Source organism: Pristiophorus japonicus, chromosome 1, assembly GCF_044704955.1.
Source record: "Pristiophorus japonicus isolate sPriJap1 chromosome 1, sPriJap1.hap1, whole genome shotgun sequence".
Lineage (NCBI taxonomy): Eukaryota > Metazoa > Chordata > Chondrichthyes > Pristiophoridae > Pristiophorus > Pristiophorus japonicus.
In genome coordinates, this window is record NC_091977.1 from 533,674,615 (window position 1) to 533,689,657 (window position 15,043).

Sequence of the window (15,043 nt, forward strand, 5' to 3'; positions counted from 1 at the left end):
GATTGCGGCAGACGGCATCAGGCCCATGGACTCGAAGACAGAGGCCATCAAGAATGCACCCAGACCACAAAATGTATCGGAGCTGCGCTCGTTCTTGGGACTCCTCAACTATTTCGGTAACTGCCTTCCAGGGTTGAGCACCTTGCTCGAGCCATTGCACAAGTTGCTACGCAAGGGAGATGACTGGGTTTGGGGTCAAAATCTATATTAATGACTTGGATGAAGGGACCGAGTGTAATGTAGCCAGGTTTGCTGATGATACAAAGATGGGAGGGAAAGTAAAGTTGTGAGGAGGACCCAAAGAATCTGCAAAGGGATATAGACAGGTTAAGTGAGTGGGCAAACATTTTGCAGGTAAAATATAATGTGGGAAAGAGTGAGGTTATCCACTTTGGCAGGAAAAATAAAGAAGCAAATTATTATTTAAATTGAGAGATTACAAAATGTAGCAGTACAAAGGAACCTGGGGATTCTTGTGCATGAAACACAAAAAGTTAGTATGCAGGTACAGCAAGTGATCAGGATGGAAAATGGAATGTTGGCCTTTATTGCAAGAGGGACAGAGTATAAAAGCAGAGAAGTCCTGCTACAACTGTACAGGGTATTGGTGAGGTCACACCTAAAGTACTGCGTACAGATTTGGCCCTCCTTATTTAAGGAGGGATATACTTGCATTGGAGGCTGTTCAGAGAAGGTTCACTAGGCTGATTCCTGAGAGGAAAGGGTTGACTTATGAAGAATGGTTGAGCAGGTGGGCCTATACTCATTGGAGTTTAGAAGAATGAGAGGTGATCTTACTGAAACATATAAGATACTGAGGGGGCTCGACAAGGTAGAGAGGATGTTTCCATTTGTGAGGGAATCTAGAATGAGGCGGCATAGTTTAAGAATAAGGGGTCGCCTATTTAGATTAAAAGGAATTTCTTCTCTCAGAGGTTCGTACATCTATGGAATTCCCTGCCCCAGAGAGCTGTGGAGGCTGGGTCATTGAATATATTTAAGGTGAAGATAGATAGATTTTTGAACGATAAAGGGGTAAAGGGTTATGGGGAGCGGGCAGGGAAGTGGAGCTGAGCCCAAGATCAGATCAGCCATGACCTTATTAAATGGCGGTGCAGACTCGAGGGGCCGTATGGCCTACTCCTGCTCCTATTCCTTATGTTCTTATGTTGTTATTTAAGACTATGATGAGGAAGAATTTCTTCCCTCAGTGGACTGTGAATATTCAATACACCCCACCCTTCCACAATATGGATGGAGTACTTAAGCGTTCCTCTACCCACAAAGCTCCATTTGGAGCAGTCGTTCAAGGGAGAGGCCACTATTTGTGGTTAAGCAACGCCTCGATTTCAAAATTCTCATCCTTGTTTTCAAATCCCTCCATGGTCTCGCCCCTCCCTTTCTCTGTAATCTCCTCCAGCCTCACAACCCCGAGATGTCTGCGCTCCTCTAATACTGCCCTCCTGAGCATCCCTGATTATAATCACTCAACCATTGGTGGCCGTGCCTTCTGTTGCCTGCGCCCCAAGCTCTGGAACTCCCTGCCTAAACCTTTCTGCCTCTCTTTCCTCCTTCAAGACGCTACCTCTTTGACCAAGCTTTTGGTCACCTGTCCTAATTTCTACTTATGCGTCTCGATGTGAAATTTATTTTTGTCTCATAATACAGGTAGAACATCCCAAAAAAGGAAATCTCGGGACCGAGGCCATTCCGGTTTTCGGGTTTTTCCGGATTTCAGAGAAGAAATCCGACGTCCCAAATCCAGAAAACCCTGGGCCGAGTCTCGGGTATTTCCAGATTTCGGAGAAGAAATCCGACGGGAGTACGTGGGTCGGGGGGGGGGCGTCGGCTCGGGTCACACGGGGTCAGGTCGGGTCGGCTCGGGTCTCACAGAGGCCAGGTCGGTTCAGGTCACATGGGGGTTGATTCGGGTCACACGGGGGTCGGCTCGGGTCACACGGGGGCCAGGTCGGTTCGGGTCACATGGGGGTTGATTCGGGTCACACGGGGGTCGGCTCGGGTCACACGGGGGCCAGGTCGGGTCGGCTCGGGTCACACGGGGGCCAGGTCGGTTCGGGTCACATGGGGTCGGTTTGGGTCACACGGGGGTCGGCTCGGGTCACACGGGGGCCAGGTCGGTTCGGGTCACATGGGGGTCGGTTCAGGTCAGATGGGGATCAGGTCAGGTCGGTTCGGGTCACACGGGGTCGGTTCGGGTCACACGTGGGTCGGCTCGGGTTACACGGGGGGGTTTGTTCGGTTCAGGTCACATGGGGGCCAGGTCGGCTCGGGTCACACAGGGGGTCAGTTCAGTTCGGGTCACATGGGGACCGGGTAGGCTTAGGTCACACGGAGGTTGGGTCAACTCGGGACACACGGGGACCAGGTTGGTTTGAGTCACATGGGGCTCGGGTATGCTTAGGTCACACGGAGGTCAGGTCGGCTCACAGGGGTCGGTTCAGATCACACGGGGGGTCGGCGTGGCTCACATGGGGGTCGGCTCGGGTCACACGGGGGGTCAGGTCGGGTCGGCTCGGGTCACACCGAGGTCAGGTCAGGTCGGCTCGGGTCACACGGGGGTCATGGGGCATTCCGAAAGGCTGAGGAGCAGGTGTGTATGTACCCAGTATTTGCGCCGTTTAAATAAAAAAATGTCCGGTTTTCAGAACAAATTTTCAGATTGCAGACGACTCTTTGCCTTATACAAAAAGTTAGTATGCAGGCTCAGCAAGTGCTCAGGAAGGCAAATGGAATGTTGGCCTTTATTGCAAGGGGGATAGAGTATAAAAGCAGAGAAGTCCTGCTACAACTGTACAGGATATTGGTGAGGCCACACCTGGAGTACTGTATACAGTTTTGGTCCCTGTATTTAAGGAAGGATATACTTGCATTGGAGGCTGTTCAGAGAAGGTTCACTCGGTTGATTCTGGAGATGAGGGGGTTGACTTATGAAGACAGGTTGAATAGGTTGGGCCAATACTCATTGGAGTTCAGAAGAATGAGAGGTGATCTTATCGAAACAAATAAGATAATGAGGGGGCTTGACGAGGTGGATGCAGAGAGGATGTTTCCACTGATTGGGAAATCTAAAACTAGGGGACATAGTCTCAGAATAAGGGGCCGCCATTTAAAACTGAGATGAGGAGGAATTTCTTCTCTCAGAGGGTTGTAAATCTGTGGAATTCTCTGCCCAGAGTGTGCAGCGCTAATTGATAGCTCCGCCAGTAAATCACCAATAAAGTTCACGGCTGGCACCAACAGCGTGGCACTCAGGCGGTAAATGCTTAGCTAAGCAAACATTTCTCAGTCCAACCACATTGCCGTAGGCCTGGAGTCACATATAGGCCAGACCAGGTAAGGACGGCAGATTTCCTTCCCTGAAGGGCATTAGTGAACCAGATGGGTTTTTATAACAATCCTGTAATTTCATGGTCACTATTACTGAGATTAGCTTTTTATTCCAGAATTATTTAATGAACTGAATTTAAATTCCCCAATTACTGAGGTGGGATTAGATCGCATGTCCCACAAATCATTAGTCCAGGCCGCTAGGATCACTATCCCATTAACATAACCACTATGCTACCTTGCCCCATTTGGGGGAAATCAGACCCTCGTGGTCCATATAGTTCAGCTAAACACTGAGCAGAGCAATTGTTAAAGGTGATAAGGTTCATGTGTGTTTGGAGAAGAGAAGGGAAGGGAAGGATTGCTGTATAATCCATTGATGTTTGGGCAGACTATTTTATAATGTCTTGCGCATCTGATATTTTTTATTAGTTTGAATAAATTTGAAAATATCGTGTTGATAGGAGAAACATATGTGCAAAGCTTGTTAGGCGAATAGACTGGAGAAACTGGGGTTGTTCTCCTCGGAGCAGAAAGGCCAAGAGGAGATTTGATCGAGGTGTTTAAAATGATGAAGGATTTTGATCGAGTAAATAAAGAGAAACAGTTTCCAATGGCGGAAGGGTCGGTAACCAGAGGGAGCAGATTGGCAAAGGAACCAGAGGCGACATGAGGAAAAACTCTTTTACGCTGCGAGTAGTTAGGATTGGGATCGCACTGCCTGATAGGGTGGTGGAAACAGATTCAGTAATAGCCTTTAAAAGGGAATTGGATAAATACTTGAATGAGAACAAATTGCCGGGATATGGGGAAAGAGCGGGGGGGAGTGGGACTAACTGGATTGTTCTTCTCAAGAGCCGGCACAGACTCGATGGGCCGAATGGCCTCCTTCTGTGCCTCATGATTAAGCAAAACAACACCCTGCCCACACACAAAAAAAAAATGTGATTATACCACATGGATTTCACAATTCATTTGGACAGAAAATTGGATTTGCCCCAAGATGCTGCTCATTCCATATAAAAATTCATGGCATTTTCCGATAGCTATACTCACCAACTGATTGTCCCTCAGTGTAAGCTCTTATAAACCAAATTGTCTTTACAATGGACCCAAATGTGAAAAAAATTGGACAGAAGTTTCAAGGCGTGGAGAAGAGGAAGACTCAAGCAAGGACGGCCTGCAATCAATCCTAATCAATTTGCACAAATTAATGATTGAACTGTGATTTTTGCTTTGAAGATATTTGGCATTCACTTGTAAATTGTATGAATGTTGAGCATTACATCTCTTGAATTTCAAAATTCTCATCCTTGTTTTCAAATTTCTCCATGGCCGCTTGCCCCTCCCTATCTCTGTAATCTCCTCCAGCCCCAAACAGTCCCCCACCCCGAGATATCTGCGCTCCTCTAATTCTGCTCTCTTGAGCATCCCTAATTATAATCGCTCAACCATTCTGTTGCCTAGGCCCCAAGCTCTGGAATTCACTCATTAAACCCCTCCGCCTCTCTTTCCTCCTTCCAGATACTCCTTAAAACCTACTTCTTTGAACAAGCTTTTCATCATCTGACCTGATATCTCCATACATGGCTCAGTGTCAGATTTTGCTTGATTACTACGTTAAAGGCGCTGCATAAATTAAGAAGTTGTTGATGATTTTAAAATAAAACCAAATATTTAACATTGCAACAAAATGCCAAACAAAAATCATCACAAAATTTAATGTACCAGTCATCGAAGCTTGGCATGTAATAGCGGACAATAAAATACCTTTCACAGCACAGCTCAGGGTGGTTTACTAATTACTTTATGGTCAAAAGTTCCCGCTAAGCTGCGTGGCCAAGTGACGGTCTGGAGGTCCCGAGCAAGCTGGACGTTGGCTTTTCAATGGGAGGTTTCGTGCTTGCGCGAAATTCTGAATGGGCCATGCAGCCTATTAAAGGGACCACGCACCCAAAACATCTCATAGGGGATCTCATAGAAACATATAAAATTCTGACGGGACTGGACAGGTTAGATGCAGGAAGAATGTTCACGATGTTGGGGAAGTCCAGAACCAGGGGACATAGTCTAAGGATAAGGGGTAAGCCATTTAGGACCGAGATGAGGAGAAACCTCTTCACTCAGAGAGTTGATAACCTGTGGAATTCTCGACCGCAGAGAGTTGTTGATGCCAGCTCACTGGATATATTCAAGAGAGAGTTAGATATGGCCCTTACGGCTAAAGGGATCAAGGGGTATGGAGAAAAAGCAGGAAAGGGGTACTGAGAGAATGATCAGCCATGATCTTATTGAATGGTGGTGCAGGCTCGAAGGGCTGAATGGCCTACTCCTGCACCTATTTTCTGTGTTTATGTGTTAGGTCCATAGCCCTGCAGGTTACGGCACTTCAGGTGCACATCCAAGTACTTTTTAAATGTGATGATGGTTTCTGCCTCTACCACCCTTTCAGGCAGTGAGTTCCAGACCCCCACAACCCTCTGTGTGAAGAAATTTCCCCTCAAATCCCCTCTAAACATTCGACTATTTACTTTAAATTTATGCCCCCTGGTTGCAGAGAGGATGTTTCCTCTCATGGGGGAATCTAGAATGAGAGGGCATAGTTTTAGAATAAGGGGGTCGCCCATTTAAAACTAATTTGAGGAGGATGGGTCATTGAATATATTTAAGGCAGAGGTAGACAGATTTTTGAGCGATAAGGGAATAAAGGGTTATGGGGAGCGGGCAGGGAAGTGGAACTAAGCCCAAGATCAGATCAGCCATGATCTTTTTGAATGGTGGAGCAGGCTCGAGGGGCCAAATGGTCTATTCCTGCTCCTATTTCTTATGTTCTAAACAGTTCCCATTGGTGGAAGGGCCGAGAACCAGAGGACACAGATTTAAGGCGATTGGCAGAAGAACCAAAGGCGACGTAAGAAAAAACCTTTTTACACAATGAGTGTTTAGGATCTGGAATGCACTGCCTGAAAGGGTGGTGGAGGCAGCCTCAATCACTGCTTTCAAAAGGGAGTTGGGTAAATACCTGAATGAAAAGAATTTGCAGGGCGGGGAAGTGGGACTAGCTGAGAGTCGGCACGGGTTCGATGGGCCGAATGTAATCATTCTATGATTCTATGATACAGCAGGTGCATGGTGTTCCCATCACCTGCAAATTCCCCTCCTGCTCCTATTTCTAATGTTCTTATAAAGTTAAATAGGTTATCAGAAGGAATTATTCCTCTGAGCCGGCACCATTCTATGATTCTACAATTGGCAATTTTTCTTCGCGTAACCACATGCAGAAAGATTCTTCCACCATCCTTTCGAACGAGAAGCGAATCGGATAATAATCGGATAGTAGCGTCAAGGCTTGATTGTGAGTTCAATTTTCGAAAGCTGAAGAATTAAAAAGCATTAATTTTTTTTCGGAGTGGGTTCGAAGTGTTTATTGGAATGGAATTCGAGCATATTTGGGAGCGTCTGGACGTTCTGGTCCAGGGCGACTATATCTGCGGTAAGTATCTGCGGCTCGATGAATTTCAGATCCGAGTTGAGGAGCTGGATTCCGAGCTGCAGACATTGCGAGGCCTCAAGGAGGGAGAAAGGTACCTGGGCCTTTTGCTCCAGGAGGCAGCCACACCCTCTCGACTAAATACTTTAGAATTGACACGTGGTCAGGGACAGGAGGGTGTAACTATGAATGAGGCGGGTACGGGGATCCAGGAGGTAGTATTGCAGGAGCCTCAGTCCCTGCACTTGTCCAATAGATTTGAGGTTCTTGCAACCCTTGAGGATAAGTGTGCAGACTGCGGGGTGGACGAGCAGATTGAACAAGACACCGTGGTGCAGAAAGCCATTCAAGTGGGGGGGTGTAAAGAGAATGGTGGTTGAAGTAGGGGACAGTATAGTTAGGGGGATAGATAAGGTTCACTGCAGCCGAGAGCGTAGGTTCCGAAGGCTGTGTTGCCTACCCGGTGACAGGGTAAAGGACATCTTCTCCGGGCTGGAGAAGAGCTTGGAGTGGGAATGAGAGGATCCGGTTGTCATGGTACACGGACGTACCAATGACATAGGTAGGACTAAGAAAGAGATTCTGCTGAGAGAGCTTGAGCAGTAGGGGCTAAATTGAAAAGCAGAACCACAAAGGTAATAATCTCTGGATTATTACCTGAGCCACGAGCAAATTGGCATAAGGTCAATAGAATCAGGGAGATGAATGCGTGGCTCAGAGGTTGGTGTGGGAGAAGTGGGTTTTGATTCGTGGGGCACTGGCACCACACATAGAAACATAGAAAATAGGTGCAGGAGTAGGCCATTCGGCCCTTCGAGCCTGCACCGCCATTCAATGAGTTCAGTACCCCATTCCTGCTTTCTCGCCATACCCCTTGATCCCCCTAGTAGTAAGGACTTCATCAAACTCCTTTTTGAATATATTTAGTGAATTGGCCTCAACAACTTTCTGTGGTAGAGAATTCCACAGGTTAACAATTCTCTGGGTGAAGAAGTTTCTCCACATCTCAGTCCTAAATGGCTTACCCCTTATCCTTAGACTGTGACCCCTGGTTCTGGACTTCCCCAACATTGGGAACATTCTTCCTGCATCTAACCTGTCTAAACCCATCAGAATTTTAAACGTTTCTATGAGATCCCCTCTCATTCTTCTGAACTCCAGTGACTACAAGCCCAGTTGATCCAGTCTTTCTTGATAGGTCAGTCCCACCAACCCGGGAATCAGTCTGGTGAACCTTCGCTGCACTCCCTCAATAGCAAGAATGTCCTTCCTCAAGTTAGGAGACCAAAACTGTACACAATACTCCAGGTGTGGCCTCACCAAGGCCCTGTACAACTGTAGCAACACCTCCCTGCCCCTGTACTCAAATCTCCTCGCTATGAAGGCCAACATGCCATTTGCTTTCTTAACCGCCTGCTGTATCTGCATGCCAATCTTCAATGACTGATGTACCATGACACCCAGGTCTCATTGCACCTCCCCTTTTCCTAATCTGTCACCATCCAGATAATAGTCTGTTTCTCTGTTTTTACCACCAAAGTGGACAACCTCACATTTATCCACATTATACTTCATCTGCCATGCATTTGCCCACTCACCTAACCTATCCAAGTCACTCTATCCAAGATACTCGGGAAAGAGAGAGTTGTTCTGTGGGGACGGACTACACCTGAACTATGCTGGGCCCAGAGTTCTAGCAAATCGAATAACCAGGGAGGTAGATAGGGCTTTAAACTAAACAGGGCCATGGAGGACTGTCGCAGTGGAGTGAAATCTAGAATGCTGAAGAGAAAAGCAAAGGAAGCAATGCAGGAAAGTGATTGTGGTTAGGATAACCAGATTATGTCAGGAAGGGACAGAGCATATAAACAAAAGAGTGCACTAATAAATAGGGTCCAGGTAAGAAAAAATAGCGATAAGACAAATAGGGCTATAGTTCAAAAAGAAATGTTAAGATGTCTAATAATGTTAAAAAGACAAATCTAAAAGCAATGTATCTGAATGCACGAAGCATTCGTAATAAGCTAGACGAATTAGCAGCGTAAAGAGATGTAAATGGATACGATACAGTTGCAATTATGGAGACATGGTTGCAGAGTGACCAGGGTTAGGAACTGAATATCCAAAGATATTCGACATTTAGAAAGGACAGGCAAAAAGGAAAAGAGGGTGGTGCGGCGTTGTTAGTTCAGGATGAAATCAGAGCAATAGTGAGAAAGGATATTGGCTCAGAAAATAAGTCTGGGTGGAGCTAAGGAGCACCAAGGGGCAGAAAACATTGGTGGGCGTTGTCTATAGGCCTCCAAACAGTAGTGGTAATGTAGGGGATGGCATCAAACAGGAAATTAGAGATGCATGTAACAAGGGCATTACAGTAATCGTAGATGACTTTAATCTACATATAGAGTGGCCAAACCAAATTAGTAATAATACTGGGGAGGATGAATTCCTGGAGTGTGTATAAGATGATTTTTTAGACCAGTACGTTGAGGAGCCCACTGGGGAACAGGATATCCTAGATTGGGTATTGTGCGATGAGAAAGGGTTAATTAACAGTTTTGTTGTGCGGGGTTCTTTAGGGAAGAGTGATCATAATATGATTGAACTCTTTATTAAGATGGAAAGTGAAGTACTCCAATCCGAAACTAGGGTCCTAAATCTCAACAAAGGAAACTTACGAAGATATGAGGAATGAGTTGGCTATGATAGATTGGGAAGAGAAAAAGATTAGTGAAGACAAATGTAGGTCCCTTGCAGACGGATTCAGGTGAATTTATAATGGGCAACAAAGAAATTGAGCAAATACTTTGGTTCTGTCTTCACGAAGGAAGACACAAATAACTTTCCGGAAATACTAGGGGATCGAGGGTCTAGTAAGAAGGAGGAACTCAAGGATATCCTTATTAGGCGGGAAATTGTGTTTGGGAAATTGATGGGAATGAAGTCCGATAAATCCCTGGGGCCTGATAGTCTGCATCCCAGAGTACTTAAGGAAGTGGCCCTAGAAATAGTGGATGCATTGGTGATCATTTTCCAACAGTCTATCAACTCTGGATCAGTTCCTATGGACTGAGGGTAGCTAATGTAACCCCACTTTTTTAAAAGGGAGGGAGAGAGAAAATGGGTAATTATAGACCGGTTAGCCTGACATCAGTAGTGGGGAAAATGTTGGAATCATTTATTAAGGATGAAATAGCAGCACATTTGGAAAGCAGTGACAGGATCGGACCAAGTCAGCATGGATTTATGAAGGGGAAATCATGCTTGACAAATCTTCTGGAATTTTTTGAGGATGTAAGTAGTAGAGTGGACAAGGCAGAACCAGTGGATGTGGTGTATTTGGACTTTCAAAAGGCTTTTGACAAGATCCCGCACAAGAGATTGGTGTGAAAAATCAAAGCACATGGTATTGGGGGTAATATACTGACGTGGATAGAGAACTGGTTGGCAGACAGGAAGCAGAGAGTCGGGATGAACGGGTCCTTTTCAGAATGGCAGACAGTGACTAGTGGAATGCTGCAGGGCTCAGTGCTGGCACCCCAGCTATTTACAATATATATTAATGATTTAGATGAAGAAATTGAGTGTAATATCTCCAAGTTTGCAGATGACACTAAACTGGGTGGTGGTGTGAGCTGTGAGGAGGATGCTAAGAGGCTGCAGGATGACTTGGACAGGTTAGGTGAGTGGGCAAATGCATGGCAGATGCAGTATAATGTGGATAAATGTGAGGTTATCCATTTTGGGGGCAAAAACACGAAGGCAGAATATTATCTGAATGGTGGCAGATTAGGAAAAGGGGAGGTGCAACGAGACCTGGGTGTCATGGTTCATCAGTCACTGAAAGTGGGCATGCAGGTACAGCAGGCGGTGAAGAAGGCAAATGGAATGTTGGCCTTCATAGCTGGGGGATTTGAGTATAGGAGCAGGGAGGTCTTCCTGCATTTGTACAGGGCCTTGGTGAGGCTTCACCTGGAATATTGTGTTCAGTTTCGGTTTCCTAATCTGAGGAAGGATGTTCTTGCTATTGATGGAGTGCAGTGAAGGTTGACCAGACTGATTCCCGGGATGGCAGGACTGACATATGAGGAGAGACTGGATCAACTGGGCCTTTATACATTGGAGTTTAGAAGGATGAGAGGGGATCTCATAGAAACATATAAGATTCTGATGCGACGGCACAGGTTAGATGCGTGAAGAATGTTTCCGATGTTGGGGCAGTCCAGAACCAGGGGACACAGTCTTAGGATAAGGGGTAGGCCATTTAGGACTGAGATGAGGAGAAACTTCTTGACTCGGAGAGTTGTTAACCTGTGTAATTCCCTGCCGCAGAGTGTTATTGATGCCAGTTCATTGGATATATTCAAAAAGGAGTTAGATATGTCCCTTATGGCTAAGGGAATCAAGGGGTAAGGAGAGAAAGCAGGAAAGGGGTACTGAGGGAATGATCAGCCATGATCTTATTGAATGGTCGAAGGGCCGAATGGCCTACTCCTGCACCTATTTTCTATGTTTCTATGTTTCTAAACGACATGACGGTGGATAGGCAATGGCTAACATTTCAGGAGTGAATGCATGAATTGCAACAGTCCTTTATGACGCAAAAACACAAAAGGAAAAGTGGCTCAACCATGGCTAACAAAAGTAATTAAGGATAGTATTAGATTCAAAGAGGAGTCATACAAAATTGCCAGAAAAAGTAGCAAGTCTGAGGATTGGGAGCAGTTTGGAATTTAGCAAGAAAGGACCAAGAGATTGATTAAGAGGGAAACATAGAATAAGAGAGTAAACTTGCAAGGAACATAAAAACCGACTGCAAAAGTTTCTACAAATATGTAAAAAGAAAAAGATTAGTGAAGGCAAATGTTGGTTTTTTACAGTCAGAAACGGGAGAATTTATAATGGGGAACAAGGAAATCACTTTGGTTCTGTCTTTACAGAAGAGGGCACAAATAACGTCCCAGAAATGCGAGGGAACCAAGGGTCTAGTGAGCAAGAGGAATTAATACGGTGGAGGAGGATTTCCTGGAGTGCATAAGGGATGGTTTTCTAGACCAATATGTTGAGGAACCAACTAGGGGGGAGGCCATCTTAGACTGGGTGTTGTGTAATGAGAGAGGATTAATTAGCAATCTCATTGTGCGAGGCCCCTTGGGGAAGAGTGACCATAATATGGTGGAATTCTGCATTAGGATGGAGAATGAAACAGTAATTTCAGAGACCATGGTCCAGAACTTAAAGAAGGGTAACTTTGAAGGTATGAGGCGTGAATTGGCTAGGATAGATTGGCGAATGATACTTAGGGGGTTGACTGTGGATGGGCAATGGCAGACATTTAGAGACCGCATGGATGAAGTACAACAATTGTACATTCCTGTCTGGCGTAAAAATAAAAAGGGGAAGGTGGCTCAACCGTGGCTATCTAGGGAAATCAGGGATAGTATTAAAGCCAAGGAAGTGGCATACAAATTGGCCAGAAATAGCAGCGAACCTGGGGACTGGGAGAAATTTAGAACTCAGCAGAGGAGGACAAAGGGTTTGATTAGGACAGGGAAAATGGAGTACGAGAAGAAGCTTGCAGGGAACATTAAGGCGGATTGCAAAAGTTTCTATAGGTATGTAAAGAGAAAAAGGTTGGTGAAGACAAACGTAGGTCCCCTGCAGTCAGAATCAGGGGAAGTCATAACGGGGAACAAAGAAATGGCGGATCAATTGAACAAGTACTTTGGTTCGGTATTCACTAAGGAGGATACAAACAACCTTCCGGATATAAAAGGGGTCAGAGGGTCTAGTAAGGAAGAGGAACTGAGGGAAATCTTTATTAGTCGGGAAATTGTGTTGGGGAAATTGATGGGATTGAAGGCAGATAAATCCCCAGGGCCTGATGGCCTGCATCCTAGAGTACTTAAGGAGGTGGCCTTGGAAATAGCATTGACAGTCATTTTCCAACATTCCATTGACTCTGGATCAGTTCCTATGGAGTGGAGGGTAGCCAATGTAACCCCACTTTTTAAAAAAGGAGGGAGAGAGAAAACAGGGAATTATAGACCGGTCAGCCTGACCTCAGTAGTGGGTAAAATGATGGAATCAATTATTAAGGATGTCATAGCAGTGCATCTGGAAAATGGTGACATGATAGGTCCAAGTCATCATGGATTTGTGAAAGGGAAATCATGCTTGACAAATCTTCTGGAATTTTTTGAGGATGTTTCCAGTAAAGTGGACAAAGGAGAACCAGTTGATGTGGTATATTTGGACTTTCAGAAGGCTTTCGACAAGGTCCCACACAAGAGATTAATGTGCAAAGTTAAAGCACATGGGATTGGGGGTAGTGTGCTGATGTGGATTGAGAACTGGTTGTCAGACAGGAAGCAAAGAGTAGGAGTAAACGGGTACTTTTCAGAATGGCAGGCAGTGACTAGTGGAGTGCCGCAAGGTTCTGTGCTGGGGCCCCAGCTGTTTACATTGTACATTAATGATTTAGACGAGGGGATTAAATGCAGTATCTCCAAATTTGCGGATGATACTAAGTTGGGTGGCAGTGTGAGCTGCGAGGAGGATGCTATTAGGCTGCAGAGTGACTTGGATAGGTTAGGTGAGTGGGCAAATGCATGGCAGATGAAGTATAATGTGGATAAATGTGAGGTTATCCACTTTGGTGGTAAAAACAGAGAGACAGACTATTATCTGAATGGTGACAGATTAGGAAAAGGGAAGGTGCAACGAGACCTGGGTGTCATGGTACATCAGTCATTGAAGGTTGGCATGCAGGTACAGCAGGCGGTTAAGAAAGCAAATGGCATGTTGGCCTTCATAGCGAGGGGATTTGAATACAGGGGCAGGGAGGTGTTGCTACAGTTGTACAGGGCCTTGGTGAGGCCACACCTGGAGTATTGTGTACAGTTTTGGTCTCCTAACTTGAGGAAGGACATTCTTGCTATTGAGGGAGTGCAGCGAAGGTTCACCAGACTGATTCCCGGGATGGCGGGACTGACCTATCAAGAAAGATTGGATCAATTGGGCTTGTATTCACTGGAGTTCAGAAGAATGAGAGGGGACCTCATAGAAACGTTTAAAATTCTGACGGGTTTAGACAGGTTAGATGCAGAAAGAATGTTCCCAATGTTGGGGAAGTCCAGAACCAGGGGTCACAGTCTGAGGATAAGGGGTAAGCCATTTAGGACCGAGATGAGGAGAAACTTCTTCACCCAGAGAGTGGTGAACCTGTGGAATTCTCTACCACAGAAAGTAGTTGAGGCCAATTCACTAAATATATTCAAAAGGGAGTTAGATGAAGTCCTTACTACTCGGGGGATCAAGGGTTATGGCGAGAAAGCAGGAAGGGGGTACTGAAGTTTCATGTTCAGCCATGAACTCATTGAATGGCGGTGCAGGCTCGAAGGGCTGAATGGCCTGCTCCTGCACCTATTTTCTATGTTTCTATGTAAAGGAAATGATCATTCATAAGAAAATAGTGCTGGAGAAACTAATGGGACTGAAAGCTGATAAATCCTCAGGGCCTGATAATCTGCATCCCAGAGTACTAAAAGAGGTGGTCATGGAAATAATGGCTGCATTAGTTGTCATCTTACAAAATTCTATAGATTATGGAACAGTTCCTGCAGATTGGAGGGTAGTAAATGAAACTTCACTATTTAAAAAAGGAGGGAGAAAGAAAACAGGGAACTAAGAGGTTAGTGTGCAAAATTAAAGCACATAGGATTGGGTGTAATATACTGGCGTGGATTGAAAATTGGCTAACTAACAGGAAACAGAGTAGGAACAAACGGGTCTTTTTTGGGATGTGGGCAGTGATTAGTGGGGTACCACATAAATCAGTGCTTGGGCCCCAGCTATTCACAATATATATAAATGATTTGGGTGAGGGAACCAAATGCAATATTTCCAAGTTTGCTGACGACACAAAACTAGGTGGGATTGTGAGTTGTGAGACGATTTAGATAGATTGAGTGAGTGGGCAAACATATGGCAGATGCAGTATAACATGGATAAATGTGAAGTTATCCACTTTGGTAGGAAAAACATAAACAAAGTGTTATTTAAATGGTGATAGCTTGGGAAATGTCAATGTACAAAGGGACCTGGGTGTCCTTGTACACTCGTCATTGACAGCAAACATGCAGGTGTAGCAAGCAGTTACGAAGACAAATGGTATGTTGGCCTTCATTGCAAGAAGATTTGAGT